The sequence below is a fragment of the Petromyzon marinus genome, unplaced genomic scaffold, assembly GCF_048934315.1.
Source record: "Petromyzon marinus isolate PM22_M1 ecotype Great Lakes invasive population unplaced genomic scaffold, UKy_Petmar_22M1.pri1.0 PM_G_Scaffold_19, whole genome shotgun sequence".
In the NCBI taxonomy this organism is placed as follows: domain Eukaryota; kingdom Metazoa; phylum Chordata; class Hyperoartia; order Petromyzontiformes; family Petromyzontidae; genus Petromyzon; species Petromyzon marinus.
Window position 1 is genome coordinate 2,193,469 of NW_027422750.1, and position 7,707 is coordinate 2,201,175.

Consider the following 7,707-nt stretch of genomic DNA (forward strand, 5'->3'; position numbering starts at 1 on the left):
ACCCTGCTCACTGATTGGTCCAAGCGGCACCCAGCCACCTCCCACCATCGCCTTCTCCTATTGGACGCTGCCTTCAGCAGCGTTGCGTTCCTATTGGCTCAGCAACGCCGACCACGATTCGCGTTTCGTAATCATAGCTCGACACGATTCAGGACGAGAAGGAAACGAAACAACGGAATCGCGTTTGAGTAAAAAACATTTGATTTAAATATGGTACGTCAACAATAAAACTTTTATTTTTTTACATTTATTTACACCGGCGCGAATGCCAACGCGAGTTTTATTGTCGATGTTGAGTTTTGTAATTTCTTACTGTAAAAAAGTTTTCCTCAAAGTCGCTCCCGCCTCGGAGCCAATCGGATTTGGCGTCTCCCTTCCCACGTGACGCGAAGTTTTTTTTTTCCCGCCAATTTGTTTTGGCTCCTCCCCCTCACCCACCGCCATTTTTTTAATCCGTGAGGGGGGTGCAGACGCCGGAAAATTTATTTTTGTTGCTCAATTAACGACGAGGAGGAGGAGGACGACCCGCTAGGAGTGTGAGGTCGCCACTTTTGAGAGAAAGCGTGAGGTAAAGAATGCCCTCTACCGTCCAGGTTGTGGCGTGTAAGTTTGGCCTTTAAGGGTTGGTGTTTAAAGGCTGCTGTTTAAGGTTTGGTGTTTAAGGGATGGCGTTTAAGGGTTTGTTTTTAAGGGTTGGCGTTTATGGGTTGGCTTTTACGGGTTTGCGTTTAAGGGTTGGTGTTTAAGGGTTTGTGTTTAAGGCTTGGTGTTTAAGGCTTGGCGTTTAAGGATTGGTGTAAATTTAACGGGTGGTGTTTAAGGGTTTGCATTTAAGGGTTTGTGTTTAAGGGTTGGTGTTTAAGGCTTGGCGTTTAAGGATTGGTGTTTAAGGGTTGGTGTTTAAGGGTTGGTGTTTAACGGGTGGTGATTAAGGGTTGGCGTTTAAAGGTTGGTGTTTAAGGGTTGGTGTTTAACGGGTGGTGATTAAGGCTTGGTCTTTAAGGGTTGGTGTTTAAGGGTTGGTGTTTAAGGGTTGGTGTTTAAGGGTTGGTGTTTAAGGATTGGTGTTTAAGGGTTGGTGTTTAAGGGTTGGCGTTTAAAGGTTAGTGTTTAAGGGTTGGTGTTTAAGGGTTGGTCTTTAAGGGTTGGTGTTTAAGGCTTGGCGTTTAAAGGTTGGTGTTTACGGGTTTGTGTTTAAGGGTTGGTGTTTAAGGGTTGGTGTTTAAGGGTTGGTGTTTAAGGGTTGGTGTTTAAGGGTTGGTGTTTAAGGGTTGGTGTTTAAGGGTTGGTGTTTAAGGGTTGGCTTTTAAGGCTTGGTCTTTAAGGGTTGGTGTTTAAGGGTTGGTGTTTAAGGGTTGGTGTTTAAGGGTTGGCTTTTAAGGCTTGGTCTTTAAGGGTTGGTGTTTAAGGGTTGGTGTTTAAGGGTTGGTGTTTAAGGGTTGGCGTTTAAGGGTTGGTGTTTAAGGGTTGGTGTTTAAGGGTTGGTGTTTAAGGGTTTGTGTTTAAGGGTTGGCTTTTAAGGCTTGGTCTTTAAGGGTTGGTGTTTAAGGGTTGGTGTTTAAGGGTTGGTGTTTAAGGGTTGGTGTTTAAGGGTTGGTGTTTAAGGGTTGGTGTTTAAGGGTTGGTGTTTAAGGGTTGGTGTTTAAGGATTGGTGTTTAAGGGTTGGTGTTTAAGGCTTTGTCTCTAAGGGTTGGTGTTTAAAGGTTGGCGTTTAAGGCTTGGTCTTTAAGGGTTGGCGTTTAAAGGTTGGTGATTAAGGGTTGGCGTTTAAAGGTTGGCGTTTAAGGCTTGGTCTTTAAGGCTTGGTGTTTAAGGGTTGGTGTTTAAGGGTTGGTGTTTAAGGGTTGGTCTTTAAGGGTTGGTGTTTAAGGGTTGGTGTTTAAGGCTTGGCGTTTAAGGATTGGTGTTTAACGGGTGGTGATTAAGGGTTGGCGTTTAAAGGTTGGTGTTTAAGGGTTGGTCTTTAAGGGTTGGTGTTTAAGGGTTGGTGTTTAAGGGTTGGTGTTTAAGGGTTGGTGTTTAAGGGTTGGTGTTTAAGGGTTGGTGTTTAAGGGTTGGTGTTTAAGGGTTGGCGTTTAAAGGTTGGTGTTTAAGGGTTGGTCTTTAAGGGTTGGTCTTTAAGGGTTGGTGTTTAAGGGTTGGTGTTTAAGGTTTGGTGTTTTAAGAGTTTAAGAGTTTTCACGTTTAAACAGAGAGAAAGCGTGAGGTGTGTGTGTGATGGTGTGGTGATGTACACTCTGTGTGTGTGATAGTGTGGTGGTGTGCACTCTGTATGTGTGATAGTGTGGTGGTGTGCACTGTGTGTGTGATGGTGTGATGGTGTACACTCGTGTGTGTGTGTCCTCTCCCGCAGCCAATCGGAAGCGAGTTCAGGGGGCAAGGGTCGCGAAATTTCAGAATTTGTCGATGGCCGCCTCGAAGGCCTCCACTTAGGCTGCGACTTTAACCATTTAACTTTACGACTTTAAACATTAAAGTACAAATAAACAACGACTATACAACAGCTATACAACGACGACTATACAACAGCACAACAACGACTATACAACAGCTATACAACGACGACTAAACAACAGCACAACAACGACTATACAACAGCTATACAACGACGACTAAACAACAGCACAACAACGACTATACAACAGCTATACAACGACGACTAAACAACAGCACAACAACGACTATACAACAGCTATACAACGACGACTAAACAACAGCACAACAACGACTATACAACAGCTATACAACGACGACTAAACAACAGCACAACAACGACTATACAACAGCTATACAACGACGACTAAACAACAGCACAACAACAACAACTTCTCCGGCGATGTCTACGATGGACAAAGAGAACTCGCGCGCCTCAGCTGCCCAAGGTTCGAGTGCTTTTGAGGGCGAAATTTTTTTTAAATTTGTTTTAATTTATTTAAGTCGAAAAATGTTTTAAGTTTTTAATTTAATTTAGTCGAATTTTTTTTTTAATTTAAAGTCGAACATTTTTTATTTAAAGCTTTCGTGACTGCAGCCGCCCACACCTCCTGCACCACCACCACCACCACCACCCCAGCCGCCCACACCTCCTGCACCACCACCACCCCAGCCGCCCACACCTCCTGCACCACCACCCCAGCTGCCCACACCTGCACCACCACCACCACCCCAGCCGCCCACATCTCCTGCACCACCACCCCAGCCGCCCACATCTCCTGCACCACCACCACCCCAGCTGCCCACACCTCCTGCACCACCACCACCCCAGCCGCCCACATCTCCTGCACCACCACCACCCCAGCCGCCCACACCTCCTGCACCACCACCCCAGCCGCCCACATCTCCTGCACCACCACCACCACCCCAGCCGCCCACACCTCCTGCACCACCACCACCCCAGCCGCCCACATCTCCTGCACCACCACCACCACCCCAGTCGCCCACATCTCCTGCACCACCACCACTCCAGCCGCCCACACCTCCTGCACCACCACCACCACCCCAGCCGCCCACATCTCCTGCACCACCACCACCCCAGCCGCCAACATCTCCTGCACCACCACCACCACCCTGGCTGCCCCCCCTAACATCACGGCCCCCCCTTCCACCGCAGCGCCGGCAGCCCCCCCCTCGCGGCCGCGGCTCGTGACGCCGGTGCGCCGCTCGGCGCGGATCCACGCGGCGGGGGGGGCGGTGGGGGGGGGGGCGACCCCCCCGGGGAGGGCCCTGAGGGACGGCGACACGGTGGGAGGCATTGCGGAGCTGCTGCTGGCAGCGGCCTACGCGGAGGAGGAGGAGGCGGACGAGGTGGTGGTGCAGGAGGGCGCTGCTGGCAGGGGAGGGAGGGGGGGGGGAGAGGCGGCGTCACCGCACGAGGTTCCTGCTGAGGGCCAACGCGGCGCTGGGGGACAACGCCCCCCAGCAGCAGCAGCAGCTCGGGCTACTGGGGGGCTGGGCGGTGAGCGGAGTGAGATGAGTGGTGGGGTGAGCGGAGGGGTGAGTGGAGGGGTGAGCGGAGGGGTGAGCGGAGGGGTGAGTGAGATGAGTGGAGGGGTGAGCGGAGGGGTGAGCGGAGGGGTGAGTGGGTGAGTGAGATGAGTGGAGGGGTGAGTGGGGTGAGTGGAGGGGTGAGTGGGTGACTGGGTGAGTGAGATGAATGGAGGGGTGAGTGGGGTGAGTGGAGGGGTGAGTGAGTGAGATGAGTGGAGGGGTGAGTGGTGGGGTGAGTGGAGGGGTGAGTGGGTGAGTGAGATGAGTGGAGGGGTGAGTGGAGGGGTGAGTGGGATAAGTGGAGGGGTGAGTGGGTGACTGGGTGAGTGAGATGAGTGGAGGGGTGAGTGGGGTGAGTGGAGGGGTGAGTGAGATGAGCGGAGGGGTGAGTGGGGTGAGTGGAGGGGTGAGTGAGATGAGTGGAGGGGTGAGCGGAGGGGTGAGTGGAGGGGTGAGTGGAGGGGTGAGTGAGATCAGTGGAGGGATGAGTGGAGGGGTGAGTGAGATGAGTGGAGGGGTGAGCGGAGGGGTGAGCGGAGGGGTGAGTGGAGGGGTGAGTGAGATGAGTGGAGGGGTGAGCGGAGGGGTGAGCGGAGGGTGAGCGGAGGGGTGAGTGGAGGGGTGAGTGGGTGACTGGGTGAGTGAGATGAGTGGAGGGGTGAGTGGGGTGAGTGGATGGGTGAGCGGAGGGGTGAGCGGAGTGGTGAGTGGAGGGGTGAGTGAGATGAGTGGAGGGGTGAGCGGAGGGGTGAGCGGAGGGGTGAGTGGAGGGGTGAGTGGGTAACTGGGTGAGTGAGATGAGTGGAGGGGTGAGCGGAGGGGTGAGTGGAGGGGTGAGTGGAGGGGTGAGTGGATGGGTGAGTGAGATGAGTGGAGGGGTGAGTGAGATGAGTGGAGGGGTGAGTGAGATGAGTGGAGCGGTGAGTGGAGGGGTGAGTGGAGGGGTGAGTGGGGGGGTGAATGGGGTGACTGGGTGAGTGAGATGAATGGAGGGGTGAGTGAGATGAGTGGTGGGGTGAGTGGAGGGGTGAGTGGAGGGGTGACTGGGTGAGTGAGATGAGTGGAGGAGGGGAATGTTTCTGCAGCTGGCTGATGGCCTGTGGTGCTGTCCACCCCCCTATCTCCCCACCCCGGAGTGCCCTACAGTGCTGCCCTTAATTGCTACTCCCAACAGAACTTGCCACAAAAGTGTGCTGAGGCTACTGGGGGTGCCTTTGTCTTTGTATAGGCTGCCTGTCCTCCTCGCATCGCGTGTCACCGAGGCCACGTGGTTTGCTGTGCGTTTCAAGCTTTATTATCCAGCCACTCCGAGCGTAGCTGCCGTCACTACACACGCCACGTGATGGGGGCACGGCCACGCCCACTGGTGGGGCACGGCCACGCCCACTAGTGGGGCCCCTCGGCGCGAGGGTTTCCCGACGTTCAATTGCTGACCAGGATCGGAGGTCAGAATGAAACCACCAGATTCTGATGTTTATTTCTGCATTCACAAACGATGAGGATCATCAACCTCGTCAACCTCATCATCTTCCCCTAGGAGGGAGCTCGAGAGCGATGGGTGACAGGGTGAGCTCGGAGCGACCCCACAAACTTTCACCACTTTTGCTCGACTCACCATTACCGCCACCACATGGACAAACCCCGCACGCACGCAACAATATTTACACGCCGCAAGACAAAGGTCCACCACCACCACCCCCCCCCCCCCTCTCTATCTCGCTCCCCCTACCCTATGGCTTGGAACAGACTGGCGAGCGACGTTTAGCGGCGAAGGCGGGCAGGGGGGGCGCCCAGTAATCATCGCCAGCACCCGCAGCCACCTTAATCTCCCCAGTGGCGATGTTCACGATACGTACGGCGTGAAAGAAGTTCGACATGCACCATACGGCCGCCACCACTACCGCCATCACTACCACCACCGCGCGTCACTGTAGACACACACAGACACATAGACACATGCAGACACATAGACACACACAGAGACACATAGACACAGACACATAGACAAACACACAGACAGACACACGCAGAGATATATAGACACAGACATACACAAGACACATAGACACACGCAGAGACACAGACACACAGAGACACAGGCACACGCAGAGACACATAGACACACACGCAGAGACACATAGACACACACAAAGACACAGACACACGCAGAGATACATAGACACAGACACACACAAGACACAGACACACGCAGAGACACAGACACACAGAGACACAGGCACATGCAGAGACACACAGACACACACGCAGAGACACATAGACACACACACACAAAGACACAGACACACGCAGAGATACATAGACACAGACACACACAAGACACATAGACACACGCAGAGACAGACACACACAGAGACACAGGCACATGCAGAGACACACGCAGAGACACAGACACAGACACACACAAACATACTCACAGACACATAGACACACACACAGAGACACAGACACATATAGACAGGCGTGTCTGTGTGTCTGCCAGGATAAGTAAAAAAAGGTGTCGTCTATCGACTTGGAAATAATCCCACGGGAACGCTGTCTCGAGAAAGAGATGACCGATAAAAGTGTTTTGAAGTTATATCCGTTGACTTGTGAGCCGAATAAATCCTGTGTTCTTCACACATTGAGTCTCATCATCGTTTTTCTTTTCTTACCTATAAAAGGCATTTTTTCTGTGTGTCTGTCTGTCTCTGTGTGGACGCACACTTGCTCGTGAACCGTGGAGTTTACGTTTAAAAAAAGTAGCCGGGTACCACGCCGCAAGCCCCGTGGTGAGCCAGCACCATTCCGTTTTCCCATCCGTAAACTTTAAAATTGTTAAATTAACAATTTATTGCTATTTCGCAGTATTTAAGTATTTCCTTGCACCGCTAAAGCTGCCCGGGGGTTGCCCCTAGCAATGCTCGCGCGTCATCGGTGGAGGGTGGGGGGGGATTTCTCATTCGCGTTCAAAATGGTTTTACTTAACTTGATTCCTCTGTTTGTCGTGGTCAAATGTTGTGATAAAAATTTTGTCCACTTCCCGCCGTCCAATCAATTCCACATTTTGCACACGGTACTCAGATCCGGTGACAATGCATGCCTGTATCAAAATCGGCATCAATGAATCAATTAATTGGCTCCTTTAAAGCGATTAACATTTTGTATGTACGCCTTATTCATATATATGTGTGTAGGTCAAAAACGCCGCGGTCCCTAAACTGTGGAATCGCCTCGCCTGCTCCGTGTGAACGAGCTACGGGCACCCTCACTCCACACAAACAAAAGTTGTACATTGAAGATTGATTTATAAAATAACCAATTAATTCAAGTAAGCGTTGATGTGGGAGATGGCGCCGCATCATTGACGCACTTCTCGATGGTCAGTTGAACGAAGTTGTGACAAAAAAGTTATTAAACTTCATTCCTGTGTTTGATGTCGTGGTCAAATCTTGTACTCAAGATGTCGTCCACTTCCCGTTGTCCAATCGATTTCTTTACTTTTTAGTGCACTTTAAAATAAAACCGTTTTTAAAAGGAGTTTTTCACTATTCAAAAGCCACCACAACCATTTCAATGCTACGACGCTTGGGCAATTATAATTGAATTAATAAACATTCTTGTCATAACCATTCTTGTATTACTATCCGAGTGTCTACCCTTAATTAACTCCTGTCTGGTTCTCATGAATTAACCAAAGCAGCATTACATTTTTGTGAACA

General features: G+C 51.5%; 1 long non-coding RNA gene across 1 annotated transcript; it reads left to right on the plus strand.

Moving 5' to 3' along the window:
• Positions 1 to 191: 191 nt before the first annotated feature.
• Positions 192 to 6,627, plus strand: LOC142912111 (uncharacterized). The gene is made up of 4 exons (XR_012933924.1): positions 192 to 568; positions 2,355 to 2,883; positions 3,612 to 3,956; positions 5,735 to 6,627. It is a non-coding gene; the product is annotated as an uncharacterized LOC142912111 (long non-coding RNA).
• Positions 6,628 to 7,707: the final 1,080 nt, after the last annotated feature.